This window comes from Hemitrygon akajei, unplaced genomic scaffold, assembly GCF_048418815.1.
Source record: "Hemitrygon akajei unplaced genomic scaffold, sHemAka1.3 Scf000033, whole genome shotgun sequence".
Taxonomy (NCBI): Eukaryota; Metazoa; Chordata; class Chondrichthyes; order Myliobatiformes; family Dasyatidae; genus Hemitrygon; species Hemitrygon akajei.
In genome coordinates, this window is record NW_027331919.1 from 15,315,925 (window position 1) to 15,335,345 (window position 19,421).

Sequence of the window (19,421 nt, forward strand, 5' to 3'; positions counted from 1 at the left end):
CCAGGGAGTGTAGACAGAGTCCATGGAGGGGATCTGCTCAGCTGTGTCCACAGCGCTCTGCCGTGTCTTGCTGTCACCGGAGGAGCACTATCTATATTTTGATTGAGAAACCAGGACGGTTCATGACAGCAGGGTAGGAGACGTAATGTATAGGGAACTGAAACAGTTTTTTTTTATTAATTTTTTTCAAATGTGTAGGCTGCTGTGTATAATAGAGTGGGGCCCAGGAAGATTTGACTGAAGGATTTCTGCGGATCAGTAGGCATAGTGTACGCCGACCTGAACAAGCCCATTTACAAGGTCTCAGATGATAAATTGATCTGGAAGATGGAAGAGGAGGAGGTAGGGCGAGACGGTAAAGGAACGGAGCGGTGATAGAGGGAGGAAGAGGGTGAGATTGGGAGGGTAGAACGTAGAAGATGGAGGAAGATTCGAAATGGTATGAGACCCAGGGTGAGTTCCGCGGCTGACCTGACCGTGGAAGACATTTTAGGGATCAGATGATATACCGCTCTGAAGGATGATGTGCGGCGCTGGCAGGGATGGCTGACTGGATATAAATAGGCTCGGCGTGATGACAAAGGTTTAGGGTTGAAGTTCGTTTCTCAGACAGGAAGCCCGTCACCAGCGGGGTTCACGAAGGGTTCGGTGGTAGGACAAGTAATCACTGCCAACTCTCTCGACCATTTGAAACAGAGTGTACAAGACGCGGTTGGCAAGCATTCAGATGACTTTAACGTCGGCAGCGTTGTAAACGGTGAAGACAGTTATCTCTTACAGTGTGATTCCGATTAGCTGGGAAAGTGGACCGAGCAGGAGCAAATGAAATTCAGATCGGAGAAGTGCGATCTATCGTGTTTCAGGAAGACAAACAACAGGGTAGGACTTTCACAATGAACGGGAGGAACCGTGAGGGGTGTTGTAGAACAGAGTGACACACGGTACAAGAACACCGTTCCAGAAAGTGGAGTTACGGGTAAACAGGTTGGCAAAGAATGCGTCTGACGCGCAGGACTTCATCAGTCGGGACACTGAGTCCGGGAGTCGAGATGGAAGGACCTGTTGCAGTTGTACAGGACTCGGTGAGGCAACACTTAGAGTACGGTCAACACGAGGAAATCTGCAGATGCTGGAAATTCAAGCAACACACCGAAAATGCTGGTGGAACGCAGCAGGCCAGGCAGCATCTGTAGAAAGATAGGATTCTCCCTATTGGTGCTGCTCGGCCTGCTGCGTTCCACCAGCATTTTGTGAGCGTTGCTTAGAGTACTGTGTTCAGTGACAGTCACCCTGCTGTAGAAACTATGCCATCGAATCTGAAAGAGCGCAGAGGGAGATATGCGACGATGTTGCCGGGACCCCAGGGACTGAGCTATGGAGAGAGATTCGTCTGGGAGCGCAGGGGTGACCTTTCAGGGCTATATTCAGACACGAGGGGTGAATGCACAGAGTCATTTTCTCCAGACTTAGAGAATCGAGAATCAGAGCGCAGAGGATTAAGGTGACAGCGGAAAGAGACTTAATTAAGGAGCGATGACAACCTTTTGACACCATATGGTGGTCAGACTGTGGAACGAGCAAGCAGAAAAGCGGTCGAGGCGTACGCATGAGAAACTGGAGCACTTGGACATATCACACGTGACCCCTCCATAGTGGCGTCATTGTCGCGAACTCTGACCTGTTTGTGCAGGGATTGGCAATTCGCTGTGTCCCGATGCAATGGGAGGATCCTTATTCTCATCGTTGAACTGCTCGTCTTTCCGAATTTTCAGCTCTGAGTAGGTGGAAATCAGGCCATCTACAGGAGAAAGACAGAGAAGGAGGAGAATGGGCTATACAGAATGGGGGAGAGTGAGGGGCACAGAGACGAGTCGAGAGAATAGGGAGTGAAGAGGTAGGTGAACGAAACAGAAGGGTGAAGGACTTTGAGAGTGTGTGAAGGAGTGGAAGAGGAGAGGGAAGAGAATCGGAAGAGAGGCTGAACGGACTCGATGGACTGGTTTAGAGGGCGATGAGCGAAGAGGGACAAAGAGCGGGGAAGCGAGAGAAAGTGGGGAAAGAGTGAGTGAATGGGAGGGGGGATAAAGCGTGGTCAATGGAAGAAAGGGGAAGAGCGCGATGGTAAGACTGAGGGGGGGGGGAAAGAGGGGTAAGAGACCGGAGTGAGGGTTGGGAAAATGGGAGACAGACAGTTGACGAGACAAAGCGAACGAAAGAGAGAAGAAGAATGTGCGCAGGAGAGAGCGAGTTTTCTCCAGGTGGACTGTCACAGAGGAGAGAGGATTCAAAAAGTTGGCAGTTAGAGAGGGACGAGAGAATGGTGAAGGAGGTGGCAGAGGTTGAGAGATAGGTACACTCACGGGGTCAGACACAGAATGAACCTCCCTCAACACCGTCCCATCAAACACTCCCGGGGTCAGACACAAAGTGTATCTCCCTCCACACCGTCCCATCACACACTCCCGGGGTCAGAAACAGAGTGAACCTCCCTCAACACCGTCCCATCACACACACCCGGGGTCAGACACAGAGTGAACATCCCTCAACACCGTCCCATCACACACTCCCGGGGTCAGACGCAGAGTGAATCTCCTTCCCCACCGTCCTAACACTCACTCCTGAGGTCAGACACAGAGTGAATCTCCCTCCACACCGTCCCATCACACACTCCCGGGGTCAGACACAGAGTGAATCTCCCTCCACACCGTCACATCACACATTCCCGGGGTCAGAGACAGAGTGAATCTCCCTCTACACCGTCCCATCACACACTCCCGAGGTCAGACATAGAGTGAAGCCCCTTCCACACCGTCCCATCACACACTCCCAGGGTCAGACACAGAGTGAATCTTCCTCCACACCGTCCCATCACACACTCCCGGGGTCAGACACAGAGTGAATCTCCCTCCACACCGTCCCATCACAAACTCCCGGGGTCAGAGACAGAGTGAATCTCCCTCCACACCGTCCCATCACACACTCCCGGGGTCAGAGACAGAGCGAATCTGCCTCCATACCGTCCCATCACACACTCCCGAGGTCAGACATAGAGTGAATCTCCCTACACACCGTCCCATCACACACTCCCGGGGTCAGAGACAGAGTGAATCTCATTCCACACCGTCCCATCACACACTCCCGGGGTCAGAGACAGAGTGAATCTCCCTCCACACCGTCCCATCACACACTCCCGGGGTCAGAGACAGAGCGAATCTCCGTCCACACCGTCCCATCACACACTCCCGAGGTCAGACATAGTGGGAAGCCCCTTCCACACTCTCCCATCACACAGTTCCGTGATCAGACACGGAAGGTAACACACTCTCCACACCCTCTAGATTTCTATGCTGTACTCACCTCGGGAAAGAGAGCCTGAGTTCGTTTTTGCGAAGTTCATGTAGGTCTTGCTCTCGTCCATCCTGTCGAGGATTATCAACGTCCCTGAGCTCAGGAAGGGGAAGCCACTGTTGTCAGAGGGAGAGAAGGGATGGATTTCAATTATCCTAAATGGGAATTTTTAGAGAGTCGAGGAGAGGAACGAAGAGAGGAGGGCTCTGCATTAGTGAGACGGGACAGGATGGGGGGAAAGGAGAGATGGCGTGGGAATATGAGAGGGCGGTTGATACGAGAAAGGGAATTGGTGTAGATGAAAAGGGCTGGAGGGTGAGAAGTGTAGGAGCGAAAGGAGTTCAGACGGAGGGGGAGGTGTCAGGGCCCGGGATTTATCTGATGGCGTCTACGACATCCTGAAGTGGGAAGGACAACAACCAGAGGTCGTGTTACATATTGGTAACAACGACATCGGTGCGAAAATTTTGGAGGTCCTGAAAGCAGACTACAGGGAGTTAGGAAGGAAGTTGTGAAGCAGGACCTCAAAAGTAATAATCTCGGAGTTACTGTCTGTGACACGTGACAGTGAGCATTGGAATAGAGTGTGGACACGGATCAATACGAGGCCTAGGGATTGGAGCAGGGGGCAGGGATACAGAAATCTGGATCATTGGGACCTCCATTGGGTCAGGCGTGACCTGAACAAAAAGATTGGGTCGCACTTCAGTCCAAACAGAGATCAATGTCCTGGCGGGGAGGCTTGGTAAGGGTACTGGTGAGAGTTTAATCCAGAATTGCTGCGGGTGGGAACCGAACTGAAGAGACGGAGGAACGGGCTTATAAATAGGGAAAACTTGTAGACAGTGTGAGAGGGAGGATAGGCAGTTGATAGAGAAGGGATGTGCTCGAGCCGAGGGTTTGAGATGAGTCAATGCAAGGAGTAGCATGAACAAAGCAGATGAGTGTAGAGCGTGGATCTACGGAGCTATGATGTTGTGGCAATTACAGAGACTTAGATGGCTGAGGGTCAGGATTAGTTACTTAATGTGCCCCACGCTTTAGATGTTTCAGAGAGGTCAGGGAGGGACGCAAAAGAGGCACTATCGCTGCTAATAGTGTCACGGCTGCAGAAAAAGACGGAGTCATGGAAAGTTTGTCTTCGGAGTCTCTATGGGTGGACGTTAGGAACAGGAAGGGGTCAATCACTCTACTGGGTATTTCTTTAGACCTCCCGATAGTAACAGTGACATCGAGGAGCAGATAGGGAGACAGATTCTGAACAAAGATATAATAATATCAGGGTTGTCGTGGTGGGAAATTTTAATTTTCTCATTCCACACTCCCACCCCAATGTTCCCTTTAAACCTTTCTCCCTTCACCCTTAACCGTGTCCTCTGTTTCTTTTCTCCCCTAGCCTCAGAGGAAAAAAAGCCTGCTTGCAGTCACTCCGTCTGTACCCATCGTAGTTTTATATACCACCATCAAATCTCCCTCATTCTCCTACGCTCCAAGGAATAAAGTCCTAACCTATTCAACCTTTCTTTGTAACTCTGTTTCTCAAGTCCTGGCAAAATCCTTTTAAACTTTGCGTGCTCTCCTTCAACCTTATTGATATCCTCCCTGTAATTAGCAGACCAAAACAGCACACAATACTCCAAATTCGGCCTCACCAATGTCTTACACAAATTCACCATAACATTCCAACTCACACTCAATACTTTGATTTATGAAGACCAATGTACCAAGTGCTCTCTTAACGACCCTGTCTATCTGTTACGCCACTTTTAGGGAATTATATATCTGTATTCTCAGATCCCTCTATTGTGCTGCACTCCTCAGTGCCCTACCATTTACTTTGCATGTTCTACCTTGGTTATTGTTCTCCCTTTGGAATTTCTACGTGCTGATCAACGAGTCTTCCCTGAACACATTTGACAAACTTTATCCCACTGGTCCTTTTGCAGTATGGGACTCATTCAGTCGGTGGAAAGCTGAGATCACCTGCTATCACAATCTTACATTTCCTGAACTGTCTGCGATCTATCCACAGATTTGTCCGTCCTAATCTAGCGGCATGTTGGCTGATCTATAATGTAGCCCCCATGAACATGATCATATTTTTGTTGTTCCTCATTTTCACCCACAATACCTCACTTAGGGGAGTTTTCTGGTCTGTTCTGATTGTGCAATGCCGTGACATTTTCTCAGCTAGTAATGTCACCCCTCCTCCAGTCATTCCTACCGCTTTCTCACGTCTAAAAATAGGGAAACCCGAAATATCGTGCCTGGCCTGCTTGCTCCTCCTACATCCAATTCTCAGTAATGGCTACAGTGTCATATTCACCGTGTTGATTCATGCCCTGAGCTCAACTGCCTTTCTTTAAATCTTTATGCATTGAAATATACGGAGTTCAGGGCACCAGTCGCATCATGCACAACATTTTCATCCCTGCCTTTTTTCTGACGTCTTAACAACATCTGTCTCCACATCTACTCCGTTATCTTCTCTGGAAATCTGAATCCCATCTCCCTGCAAATCGAGTTTAACACCTTTCCAGAAAACTCTCTTGCACAGTACTGGGGAACTTTCCCACTCAGATATTAGTTACCCTCCAATTTATCTGTTAGAGATCCATCTCTTCTGACCAGATCCCAACTTCCTTGGAAAAGTCAAAATTATTCCCATTTTGAAGCCCTCCCACCTACACCTCAACTGTGTGGCACGGGTAGTGGCCCTCTCCATTTAATTTAATTTAATCGCTAATTTTTACAGCTTTAAATTCAATAGCTTTAATTTCATAGCTAAATCCATTGCTAAATCCGTGACCTCACTTTTCCGAAACAACTCCCTGCACATATCCATTTCATTGGACATATCGATCCTATATGATCGATCCAAATAACTCAGACTCAGCAGTAAACAGCTGATTGGGCAATCGAGGTCAGGTGACCTTGTAGCTTGCAAAGCTCAAGCAAATAAAAAGAGGGAGAGCTCTAGCGGAGCGGCCTGTCGGAAAGCGGCCTGGTCGAGGGAAGTGCCTGGTATCAGCTTCTGAAGGAGCATGCTGCAGCACTGAAGAAAGAACTGGATGACCTGAGGTTCATCCGCGAAAACGAGAGTTTTCTGGACAGGACCTACAGTGAGGTCGTTACACCGAGGATATCGGAAGAGAGAAAGGGGCGACGATGAGGAAGGAAATGATGCTTGAAGTACCGGAGACCCCAGGGGATGTACCTCTCGTAAGCAGGTTCACCCTCTTGGAAGCTGTCTGGAAAGAAGATACTGCCAGTCTGGAGGCGGACAGGTCTGCGAGCCGAATATTGGTGCAGAAGCAGAGCCGAGGAGTCAGACATCAGGAACAGCCATGGTAGTAGGGGACTCCATAGTGAGAGGTACGGAAAGGGGTTTCTGCGGCAGCAGGCGAGATTTAAGGATGGTGTGTTGCCTCCCTGGTGCTACGATCCAGGACATCACGGACCGATTGCAGGGAATCCTCGAGGGGGAAGGTGAACAGCCGGAAGTGGTAGTGCATGTCGGCACAAATGATATTGGGAAGAAGAGGAAGGACATTCTGCAGCGGGACTTCAGAGAACTCGGAAGAAGGCTGAAAAGCAGGACTTCCAGGGTGGTTACCTCTGGTTTGCTTCCAGTCTCTCGTGCTGGAGAGGGCAAGAACAGGGAGATAATGAATCAGAATGTGCGGCTGAGGAACTGGTGCAGGAAGCAAGGATTTACATTCTTGGACCACTGGGATCTGTTTTGGGGTAGGGATGAATTGTAAAAAAGGGGCGGGTTGCACCGTAATAGGCGGGGGACCAGCATTCTGGCAGACAGGTTTACCACTGCAACACGGATGTGTTTAAACTAAGTAGTGGGGGGCGTGGATGAACTGGAAATATAAGGATGGAGTTAAAGGGAAAGTGAAAATAAGAAAAGTTGAAAAGAACAACAGAATCAATGGAGTAGAAAGCTCAAGAAGAGATCATATAGTATGACCAAGTGAAGTAGGAATTGATATGCAAGGAGAGGGGATTAACGAATTAAAAGTATTTGATATGAATGCACGAAGTATAAGGAATAAAGTAGATGAGCTTGAGGCTCAGTTGGAAATTGGCTAGTACGATATTGTGAGAATAACAGAGACATGGCTTCAAGTGGACAGGGCCTGGGAAATCAATATTCAAGGATATACATCTTATCGAAAGGACAGGCTGACTGGCAGCGGGGGTGGGGTGGCTCTGTTGGTGAAGAATGATATTCAGTCCCTTGCGAGGGGGGACATAGAATCAGGGGATTTAGAGTCAGTATGAATAGAACTGAGGGTAGAAAGACCCTAATGGGAGTTATCTGTTGTTGGCCCCCAAACAACAGTCTGGATGTAGGGTGTAAGTTGAATGAATAGTTAAAATTGGCATGTCGCAAATGTAATGATACAGTTGTCATGGGGGATTTCCACATGCAGGTAGACTGGGGGAATCAGAATGGTACTGGACCCCAAGAAAGGGAATTTGTGGAGTGCCTCCGAGATGGATTCATAGAACAGCTTGTACTGGAGCCTACCAGGGAGAAGGCAATTCTAGATTTAGTGTTGTGCAATGAACTAGATCTTATCAGGGACCTGGAAGTAAAGGAACCATTAGGAGGTAGAGACCATAATATGATGTGTTTTAACCTAGAATTTGAGAAGGAGAAGGGAAAATCAGATGTGTCAGTATTACAGTGGAACATAGTGAACTATGGAGCTATGAGGGAGGAGCTGGTCAAAGTTCAATGGAACAATACGCTAGCAGGGAATACAGTGGAACAATAATGGCAGGCATTTCTGGGAATATTGCAGAAGGAGGAAGGAGGAAGAAAGATCCTAAGGGGAGTAAAAGGCGGCCGTGGCTGACGAGGGAAGTAAAGGGCAGTATAAAAATAAAAAACAAGTATAACATAGCAAAGATGAGCGGGAAACTGGAGAACTGGGAAGCTTTTAAAGAGCAACAGAAGATAACAAAAAAGGCAATATGTCGAGAAAAAATGAGGTACGAAGGTAAACTAGCCAAGAATATAAAGGAGGATAGTAAAAGCTTCTTTAGGTACGTGAATAGCAAAAAAAAAAAAGCTAAGATCAAAATTGGGCCATTGAAGACATAAACGGGTGAATTTGTTTTGGGGAACAAGGAAATGGCAAATGAGTTGAACAAGTACTTTGGATCTGTCTTCACTAGGGAAGACACAAACAATATCCCAGATGTAATAGGGGCCAAAGGAACAAGGGTAAAGGATGAACTGAAGGAAATTTATATTAGGCAAGAAACGGTGTTTGATAGACTGTTGAGTCTGAAGGCTGATAATTCCCCGGGACCTGATGGTCTGCACCCCAGGGTACATAAAGAGGTGGCTCTAGAAATCGTGAATGCATTGGTAATCATTTTCCAATGTTCTATAGATTCAGGAACAGTTCCTGCTGACTGCAGGGTGGCTAATGTTGTCCCACTTTTCAAGAAAGGAGGGAGAGAGACAACAGGGAATTATAGACCGGTTAGCCTGACTTCAGTGGTGGGAAAGATGCTGGAGACAATTATAAAAGATGAAATTACGACACATTTGGATAGCAGTAGAAGGATCAGTGCGAGTCAGCATGGATTTATAAATGGAAAATCATGCTTGACTAATATTCTGGAGCTTTTTGAGGATGTAACTATGAAAATGGACAAGGGAGAGCCAATGGATTTAGTGTACCTGGACTTCCAGAAAGCTTTTGATAAAGTCCCACATAGGAGATTAGTGGGGAAAATTAGGGCACATGGTATTGGGGGCAGAGTAGTGACATGGATTGAAAATTGGCTTGCTGATAGGAAACAAAGTTTAGCGATTAACGGGTCCCTTTAAGAATGGCAGGCTGTGACCTGTGGGGTACCGCAAGGTTCGGTGCTGGGACCGCAGCTGTTTACAATATACATTAATGATTTAGATGAAGGGATTAAAAGTAACATTAGCAAATTTGCTGATGACACAAAGCTGGGTGGCAGTGTGAAATGTCAGGTAGATGTTATGAGAATGCAGGGTGTCTTGGACAGGTTGGGTGAGTGGGAAAATGTATGGCAGATGCAGTTTAATGCGGATAAATGTGAGGTTATCCACTTTGCTGGCAAGAACAGGAAGGCAGATTACTATCTAAATGGAGTCAAGTTAGGAAAAGGGGAAGTAAAACGAGATCTAGGTGTTTTGTACATCAGTCAATGAGAGCAAGCATGCAGGTACAGCAGGCAGTGAAGAAAGCTAATGGCATGCTGGCATTTATAACAAGGGTAATTCAGTATAGGAGTAAATAGGTCCTTCTGCAGATGTGCAGGGCCCTGGTGAGACACTACCTGGAGATGTGTAGTTTTGGTCTCCAAATTTGAGGAATGACATTCTTACTATGGAGGGAGTGCAGTGTAGGTTCACAAGGTTAATTCCCATAATGGCGGGACTGTCATATATTGAAAGATTGGAGCGACTAGGCTTGTATACACTGGAATTTAGAAGGATAAGAGGGGATCTGATTGAAACATATAAGCTTATTAAGGGATTGGACACGCAGGAGGCAGGAAGCATATTCCCGCTGTTGGGTGAGTCCAGAACTGGAGGCCACAGTTTAAGAATAAGGGGTAGGCCTTTTAGAAAAGAGATCCGGAAAAACTTTTTCATCCAGAGAGTGGTGGATATGTGGAATGCTCTGCTCCAGAAGGCAGTGCAGGCGAAGTCTCTGGATGCATTAAAGAGAGTGTTAGATGTAGCTCTTATAGTTATTGAGGTCAAGGGATATGGGGAGAGGGCAGGAACGGGGTACTGATTGTGTATGATCAGCCATGATCACAGTGAATGGCGGTGCTGTCTAGAAAGGCCGAATGGCCTATTCCTGCCCCTATTGCCTATTGTCTATATGGACGAGGAGCACCGGCTGCTCACTCACCAACTGAAGAGATGAAATGCTGTGCTGAGAGAAGAGGAAGGAAAGGGAGGAGAGTGGGGCCACAGAAAGGGTGTTCAGGCTGCATCCTTTAGAGCAGAACGTGTGAGTCGCCATTTTCTTGCTTTCTATCACTCCGATTGGAGTCAGCTTAAACTCCGAAATCCACTGAACTATGACTGAGAGTGAGAGACTGAAGGGTCAGACACAGAGTGAATCTCCCTCCACACCGTCCCATAACACATTCCCGGGGTCAGACACAGAGTGAATCTCCCTCCACACCGTTCCATCACATACCCCAGGGGTCAGACACAGAGTGAATCTCCCTCCACACCGTCCCATCACACACTCCCGGGGTCAGACACAGAGTGAATCTCCCTCCACACCGTCCCATCACACAGTCCCGGGTTCAGACACAGAAAATGTGCGCAGCTACCTCCCTGCCCCTGATCTCCCCACTCACCAATAACCAGCGTTTCGGCTTTCCAGTAGTCTTGAATGGTGTGTGTCTCTCGGAGATGGTGTGTGTGTGAGCGGACTGTGCGCTGCCGTTAGAGGAAGGAAGGGGAGGAGAGAGGAGGCCAGGGAAAGGGTGGTAAGGCTGCAGCCACTGATGGTGGAACCACGTGACCGGTCCGTGCATGTAGAGCTGTGGAGAGACTCAGAAACTGGTGACAGATATCCGGTGGGAGGGGAGAGGGAGGTGTTGCACCAGACGTCATATCTCACGTATAGTCACCACAATTGCCTGTGAACACAGAGAGGGAGCTGAGTCGGGAGGGGGGCGACGGAGATTGAGAGGGCTTTAGAGGGTGGAGCGTGTCACGGAGAATGGGTGGGCCTTAGAGAAGTTAGAGGATGATGGAGATGGCGAAGTGTGCAGGAGAGGATGATGGTTCACTGATTCTTGAACCAGGCATCCACCACCCATATCTTGGTGTTGAAATTAGCACGGATCTTAACTGAGCATGCCACACCAATCGGATTACAGCCAAAGCCAATAAAATGTTGGGTATCCTGCGAAGAAACCTCCACTCGTAGTAAATCCGTCAAGGTCATGGCATACAAGACACACGTCCGTCCAAGGCTTGAGTATTGCGAGGCCATATGCGATCCCCATCAAACTAACAATAACAGACCCATCGAATAAATACAAAGCCGTTCTGCTCGCTTTGTGCGAAACGATTACAGCATCAAATCCAGTGTCCCCAACATTCCCTCTATCCTTCAATGGGAACCACTTGAAAACCGACGCACTACACTGCGGGTAATCACCATTTCCAAAGAATTTCAAAGCATCACGCCATCAAGCACCCAAATTTGTCCCAGGGTCAGTTCAACTCGACAGCAGACTGGACCTGACATACTGGAAATCCCTTCATTCAACAAGATTTGCTGCCAGTACTCCCTCTGCCCGAGATGAACGGGAGACTGGAATCTTCTGCCGCCAGACCTCAGCAGTATTTCTGGCATTAATATTTTTAAAGACAGACTCAATCAAATTAATTTAGGGGATCCAGTCAAAAAAGCTCGCTTTACAATTTAGCTCTCACGCCGTCCGGCAGTGCTTGGACACGACCAAGAAGGTAACGTGCAAGGGAGGGAAGCGTGACCTAGATGGGAGTGCTTGACGGAGATTCGATCTATTCCCTGACCTACTCAAGACCATGCTCGTCCCACTCGAAAAGTTCAAACCGCTCTCTGCTTCCTGAACGTAAATCACAGAGCTGAGCAGACCCTTCGGCTCAAAACGTTGTGATATACCAAGTAAACTAAATCCCTTCTGCCGACACAATGTCGGTCTCCTTACATTCCCTGCACAGCGATGAGACTGTTAAAGCGACACTTAAGCGCCTCTGTGGATCTCCCTCCACCACCAGCTCTGGCAGCGCGTTCCAAGCACCCAACAATCTCTGTGACAGCAGAAACTTAACAAACTCATGTCCCTTGAACATAACCCCTCTCACCTTAAAGCGGGCCTTCCGGAATTAGACATCCCCACACTGAGGGTAAAAATACCCACTGTCTGGTTAATCTGTGCCTCTCGTAATGACGTAAACTGCTGTCAAGTGTACCCTCAGACTGCCCCGCTCCAGAGACAAGAAACCAAAAAATTCCGATCTCTGCTTTCAGATTTTGCTCTCTATTCCTGTCATCGTCCCAGAAAACCCTCCTCTATATCCGCTCCAAGGCCCCCACACTCAGCCTGTAACGGGGCGACCCGAAATGAATGAGTGAACTCGGAAAAGTCAAAGCCAGTCCCAATCCTTATCTACTTTGTCTGTCGGTTCCTCGGCACCCCGATCTTGTCCACTGAAGACGCGCTCATCTTCAATTCTTCCCACTATTCACGGTTCGGTCCCTTCCCTTCTACACTGAGGTTAAACAGCGTTTGGGCTCCAATTTAATAAGTACAACTTTGCCAGAAAATAACCTGGACGAATCCACACTTGCCAGATCATTCCTGACCCGAATAAAGTTGGCGTTTCTCCAATTTAGAGTCTAAAACGAAGGTCAGACCTATCCTTTTCCATAATTACCTTGTATCTAATGGCATTATCATCACTTGATGCACATTTGTCCCCTACACAAACTTCTGTCCTCTGCTTGTCCCATTCCTTGTCCCAGGAAATCAATTATTGCGCTCTATCGTTGGGACTTTATACGTACTGATTAAAGAAACTTCCTTTAAAACATCTGATAAACTATCCTATTGGTTCTTTCACAGTATGGGACTCACAGTCAATACCAAAAAATTTAAAATCCGCCATATCACAACCTTATGCTTCTTGTCACAGTGTGCGATCTCTCTACAGATTTGTTCCTCTGAATCCCCAGGACTGTTAGGTGGTCGATAATGTGTCTAATGAACGAGTTCATACCTTATTCCTCAGATCTACCCGTAAAGCCTCACCTGGACGAGTTCTCCAGTCTCACCTGACTGAGCATCGCCGTGATAGTTTCCTTGTCTAGTAAAGCAGTCCTTCGCCCTTCAATTATTCCCGCATTAGTACGACTAAAACAACCGATACCCGGAAATACTGAGAGAACTGTCCTGCTCGTCCTGCAACCAACTCTCACGACTGGCTGGAATATCATGCTTCCATGCATTGGCCCCTGGCCTGAGCTGGTCAACCTTCTGTACAATACTTCCTGCATTGAAACGGACGCTGCTCAGACATGAGTCCCAGCAGACTCAACATTCTGCCTCCCAACTTTGTCTGGAGTCGGAACAACATCTGCTCCAACAACCACTCCACTATCTGTTCAGGCGTTCTGGTATTTATCCCCCTGCAACTCTTGTTCATACTCCACCACTGCGCCTTTCTAAACGCAAAACTTCCCGCTGGCATATTAGTTCCACTCATATTCAGGTGTAAGCTGAGAGTTGCTGTTGGGAGAGGAAATAAAGGAGCTGAGCATCGGGAGGGCGGTGTGGCGCTTCCTTCAGTCAGTAGTCTGCGATGCCCCCTACTGTTCACTCGGCGGAAAACAAACTCTGTTCTGGTCAATTGTGGCATTCAAAGTATCCAGGGATTCAAACTACATATAAATGGTACATAATTCCTTCCCCTTGAACAACTCAATGTCACATCAGATCAGACGGTACACCATATGTAATTAGACAAATGTGCTTCATAATTCTAAACAAAAAGAAAAAGTGTCTATTTTAATGAAACAGTCTTTGGAGCAACCGTGGAGTTCACTGATTTACGTCCTTGAAGTCTATTTCGATTTCCTCCGATCGTCGTTAACTCACGCACACGCATTCCAAGTCCACTCCAAGTCTCCCAGCTCACTCCTCTCACGTCTTCTGCCTTCGTTTCTCCACCAAAAGACCACGAATATCTCCTCGCAGACACACAACAAAAAAAACAATAAGTCTGTCATTGGATGTGGCACATTCCAAAGTCACCGTTATTTGCTTGTCATAACCCAGACACTGCTGCATCAGAGAAGCCATTACATTAACAGTCATATCTCACAGAGCGTTAGGTGTGTGTGTGTGTGTGTGTGTGTGTGTGTGTGTGTGTGTGTGTGTGTGTGTGTGTGTGTGTGTGTGTGTGTGTGTCTGTCTGTGTGTGTGTGTGTGTGTGTGTGTGTGTGTGTGTGTGTCTGTGTGTGTGTGTTTGTGTGTGTGTGTCTGTGTGTGTGTGTGTGTTTGTGTGTGTGTGTGTTTGTGTGTGTGTGTGTCTGTGTGTATACAGATTGTACGAATGTTTTTTTTATTGATATCTTGTAGGTGCTTGCTATCTTTCTAACTCGTATATATTGTGTGGGCTTAGCGCCGTGTATGACGATTGGTATTGTGTTTTTTTTTTTTTTGCTTGGTCCTGACTCTGTTCATGGGTGCTTATGTATGGTGGAATTAGAATTAAGCAGAAATGGAATTGAATTGAAATGAAATTGCACTTCAATTTGAGGCGTACCAATATCCTGGATGGGAGGTTTGAAAAGGCTGTTGGGGAGAGTTAAAACCAGAATTGCCGGGGGTAGGAACCGATCTGAAGTGACACAGGAAACGGAGGTTGCCTCACAAATAGAGAAAGCTTGGAGAGAGTCTGAAAGGGAGGATGGGCAGGTGATAGGGCACGGACGCACTTGGACCGATAGTTTTAATGAGAGCAGAATTATGAATTAAGCCGATGAGATTAGAGAGTGGATCAGAACATGGAGCTATAATGTTGTGGCCATGGTAGTGAACTGGATGGTGCAGAGGGAGAAATGGCTCCTTCCAGTGCCAGGATTCAAATATTTCGTAAAGAACAGGGAGGGAGGCAAAAGACGTGGGGGCGCGGTACAGCCGATCAGAGATAGAGTCCCGGCTGCAGAAAAGGAGGACGTCAAGGAGAGATTGTCTATGGAGTCTGTGAGGGTGGAGGTTAGGGACAGGAAGGGGTCAATAACATTAGGTCAAGTGTCAGATCTCTCGGTGGGAGAGCATTTTGGAGATAGTGATCACAATTCCATCTCCTTAACCATAGCATTGGAGAGGGATAGGAACAGACAAGTTAGGGAAACGTTTAAGTGGAGTAAATGGTAAAGGAGGCTATCAGGCAGGAACATGGAAGCATAAATTGGAAAGAGATGTTCCCAGGGAAACATACAGAAGGAATGTGGCAAATGTTCTGGGGATATGCGTGTAGCGTTCTGTGTAGATACCCTCCAATCAGACAGGGAAATGATGGTAGGATACAGGAACAGTAGTGTACAAAGGCTCTTGTAAATCTGGTCGAGGCTTCGCCACATTTACAATTATTACAAACAGGACAAATGTTATGGTAAAATCGGGACAATTTAGATTTGGACATGTGAGCCCTATGTAAAACCTTAAACTGTAAAAGGCAGTGGCGAACACAAAGAGAGGTTGAATTAACTGAATTGAGAACTGACTCCCAAACCGCATCAGATAAAGAACATTTCAGTCCTGCTCCCAAGCCGTTCTAATTTTATCAAAGGGGGCGCGTTTTAGGGTCACTAATTTATAACGAATAAAAGATTTTAAGCCTATGCCCAATGGATTGATAGAAAGAAACAGGTCCGCAGCATCTTTATCAGGCATCGCAGGAAAATTGGATAATAAAGGATGAATGAAATGTCTAATATAAAGGTATCTAAAGAAGTGGGTATTAGGTAGATTGAAATTTGCAGAAAGTTGTTAGTGTTACGAAGGATGAATACCTCTGATGGGCAGAAGGGTGCAGAGTTGCCCATGTCCCCCCCCCCCCCCAGGAGAATCACAAACCGTTACTGTTGCTATGCTGCTAATGAGAGAGAGAGAGATGTAAAAGAAAACATGCTGGAATTGGAACATCTGCTACAGATAAGAGAGAGATAAAGCAGGGGAGAGAGACTTGTTGATTCACCATAGTATGACTTCTGAAGACTTATGGCTTCTGAGAGGGTTGTTTATCTTGTACCATTCTGTTCATTAAAATTCCTCAGTGGACAGCCGGAGTGGGCTGGTTTGATGGACACAGCCATTCAAAATTGATTGACACCTAAGACCCCGCGAGTAGGGATAAAAGTGTTGTCTGGGGCGACACCCCTCAGACACATCAGGAGACACACTATTGAGCACTGATTGAGTGTTGGAACCCACGGGAAGGTGTGGGGCATCGGAGACCGAACAAAGAGATCGGTCAGTTTAACTCACAGTGTTATAGCAGGGCCGGTGGGGACTTGTGTGTGTGTCCACTCATGCCAGAGTGACGAGTCCACCACAGAAGAACGGTCTAGCTGAAGGACAGAGGAGTCATACCTGAATGGCCACAACAAAACGACGGATCAAGAACGGAAAGGAAAGTTTGTCTGCCAGTAGCTGTTCCTGCTCGCTCACTCTCTCTCTCTCGCCAACGATTACAACACAACAACCAACATCTACCTCAGCACGTATGAACTGAACTGTACTTTATATTCACATATGACAATTCATTTTCCCCTAGACATCAATAGAGCTTGTTTATTATTGATTATTATTATACCCACATTTTTAGGTTTATTATTACTAATGTGTATTATCTATATATTTGCATTATTGATATTGATTTGTGTATTTTACTAATAAACACTGTTGAAAATAGTACCACAGGACTCCAACGGATTCTTCTATCTTTGCTGGTTAAGCACCCAGTTACGGAGCACGTAACATTAGAAAGTTGCAAAACGATTAGCATTGAAATGACCTTCAAAATGCCTAATGCTCTTTCTATACCAATCATGAAATGTTGAATCATGCATAGAAGGCAAGAAAAGAATATTATGCTAGATAGGACTAGAGAGAGAGAGAGAGAAACCATGAAGACCATTAAATTTTCTAAACTGAGCCCATATTCTCAGAGGATGTCTAATAAGATTATTAGCAATTAGTTGAGGCAAGCGACAAGGGAGTGCAGATCCAAGAAGTGCAGGAATAGAGAGATCCTTAGTGGAGTTCAATTCCGTTGCCACCAATTTAGGACAATCAGACTGATTATTAAAAAAAGGACAAAAAGAAAGAGAGAGAAGATTAGCTGCCCGATAATATAAACAGAAGTAAGGTAAAGACATCCCACCTTCTTTTTCAGATTTTTGGTGGTGAGCTTTATTAAGGCTAGAACGTTTACCTTTGCATAGATAGGACAAAATAATAGAACCTGCGGAGTCAAAAAAACTTGAGAAATAAAATATTGGAATAGACTGAAATAAATATAAACATTTTGGAAGGATATACATTTTAACAACATTAATTCGACCTACTAGAGACATAGATAAGGGTGACAATTGTGTCAAAATCTGTTTTGTAGAGTTTAAAAGATTAGCAAAATTTCCACGAAAAAGATCCATGAAGTTCCTTCTTACTGGAATACCAAGGTAGGTAAATTGAAAAGGGAAGTAATGAAATGCTGAAGCTTCAACTTCGCTATTAATTGCGAAGAGTTCAGTCTTATGTAAATTAAGTTTATAGCCATAAAGCTGGCTAAGTTCACCAAGAAGGAAACATATTAGGCGTAAGGAAGTGGACGGATTTGATAGGAAATGTAATAAATTGTCAGCTCACCCTCCCCCTCCAAATCCCTGTCAGTTCAGGGCAAACTCAAAACGCAATCGCCAGTGGCTCTCTAGCCAAATCAATAAGTAAGGGATTTAAAGGGCATCCTTGACGGGTGTCATGTTTAAGACTAAAAGACTAGGATTGCTGATAGTTAGTCAAAACTGAAGCGGTAGGTCATAAATATAACAATTTAATCCATGAATTAAAACTTTTTTTTCCGAGATCGGATTTCCTAAATCAGCAAAATAAATAATTCCACTCTACGTGATCAAACGGTTTCTCCACTTCAAGGGAAATAACACATTCGGGTGAAAATAAAAATATTAAATAAATGCCATATATTAAAGAAAAGGTAAGACGATCTTAATAAAACCGGTTTGGTTTTCAGAAATAATAAAGGCCGCGAAAGTACTAATCCATGAGCCAAAACTTTAGCCAAATTTTTATCATCAACATTTAAGAAGGAAATCGGCCTGTACGAAGAACACCCTGTTGGATCTTTATCTTTTAGTTAAAAGAATAATACATGCCTCATTAAATGATGGTTGCAATTTTCCATGTACAAACAAATCAGATAGAACTAAAAATAACTGAGATGAAAGAATTAAGGAAAATGATTCATAAATTTCTGCAGAGAACCCATCAGGTCCAGGAGATTTGCCCGATGGCTGTGCAGAAATTGCAGAGGATACTTCTTCTAGTGATATTGGCACATTGAGATTCACTTTAAAGTCAGAATGAATATTTAGACTATTTAACAGAAATACTGTCATTTAAAGATTTGGAGGTACAAAGTCGAGAATAATAATTTTAAATGAATCGTTAATTTCAGAATAATTCGAAGTAATAATCCCAATTTCTATACGAATCTTTGTACTATGTTGTTTAGCTTTAGAGTGTTTTAATTGGTTAACTGTAAAATTGCTGGATTTATCATCATGAATATAAAATCGGCTCCTGCATTCATTAAGTTGACGTTCAATTGGTTGAGTGGAATCAGGTGAAACTTAATTTGAATTTATACTCGCTTTTTGTACAGTTCAGTCTGGGCATATAGTGTATCCATTACTTTAATCTGACTGATAAAATCTTATCATTCTAAATGAGTCTTTCTCTTACGATTGGCTTACGATTGAGAGACTGCTTCGGTACTACTAACTGGGATGTACTGCAAGGGGGGCTCTGTGGGGGCGTTGAGGAGGTCACTGAATGCACAACGGACTATATTAATTTTTGTGTGGATGCCGTTGTTCCTGTTAGAACTGTTCGCTGCTATCACAATAATAAGCCCTGGATCACTAGTCACATCAAAGGCCTCCTAAACCAGAAGAAGAGGGCCTTTAAAGATGGTGATCGGTTGGAGCTTAAAAGAGTTCAGAAGGAACTCAGAGTACAGATAAGGGGGGCAAAGGAGCAGTATAGGAGGAAGTTAGAACAAAATCTGCAGAAAAAAAAGCATGAAGGAGGTGTGGGATGGGATGAAGATCATCACTGGATGTGGTGCAAAGCGGGGGGCAAACATAAGTGGAGATGTGGAGAAAGCGAACCAGCTGAACAACTTCTTCAATAGGTTCGACAGCACAATCCCACCCTCACCGCAGAACTCCACACCAGGC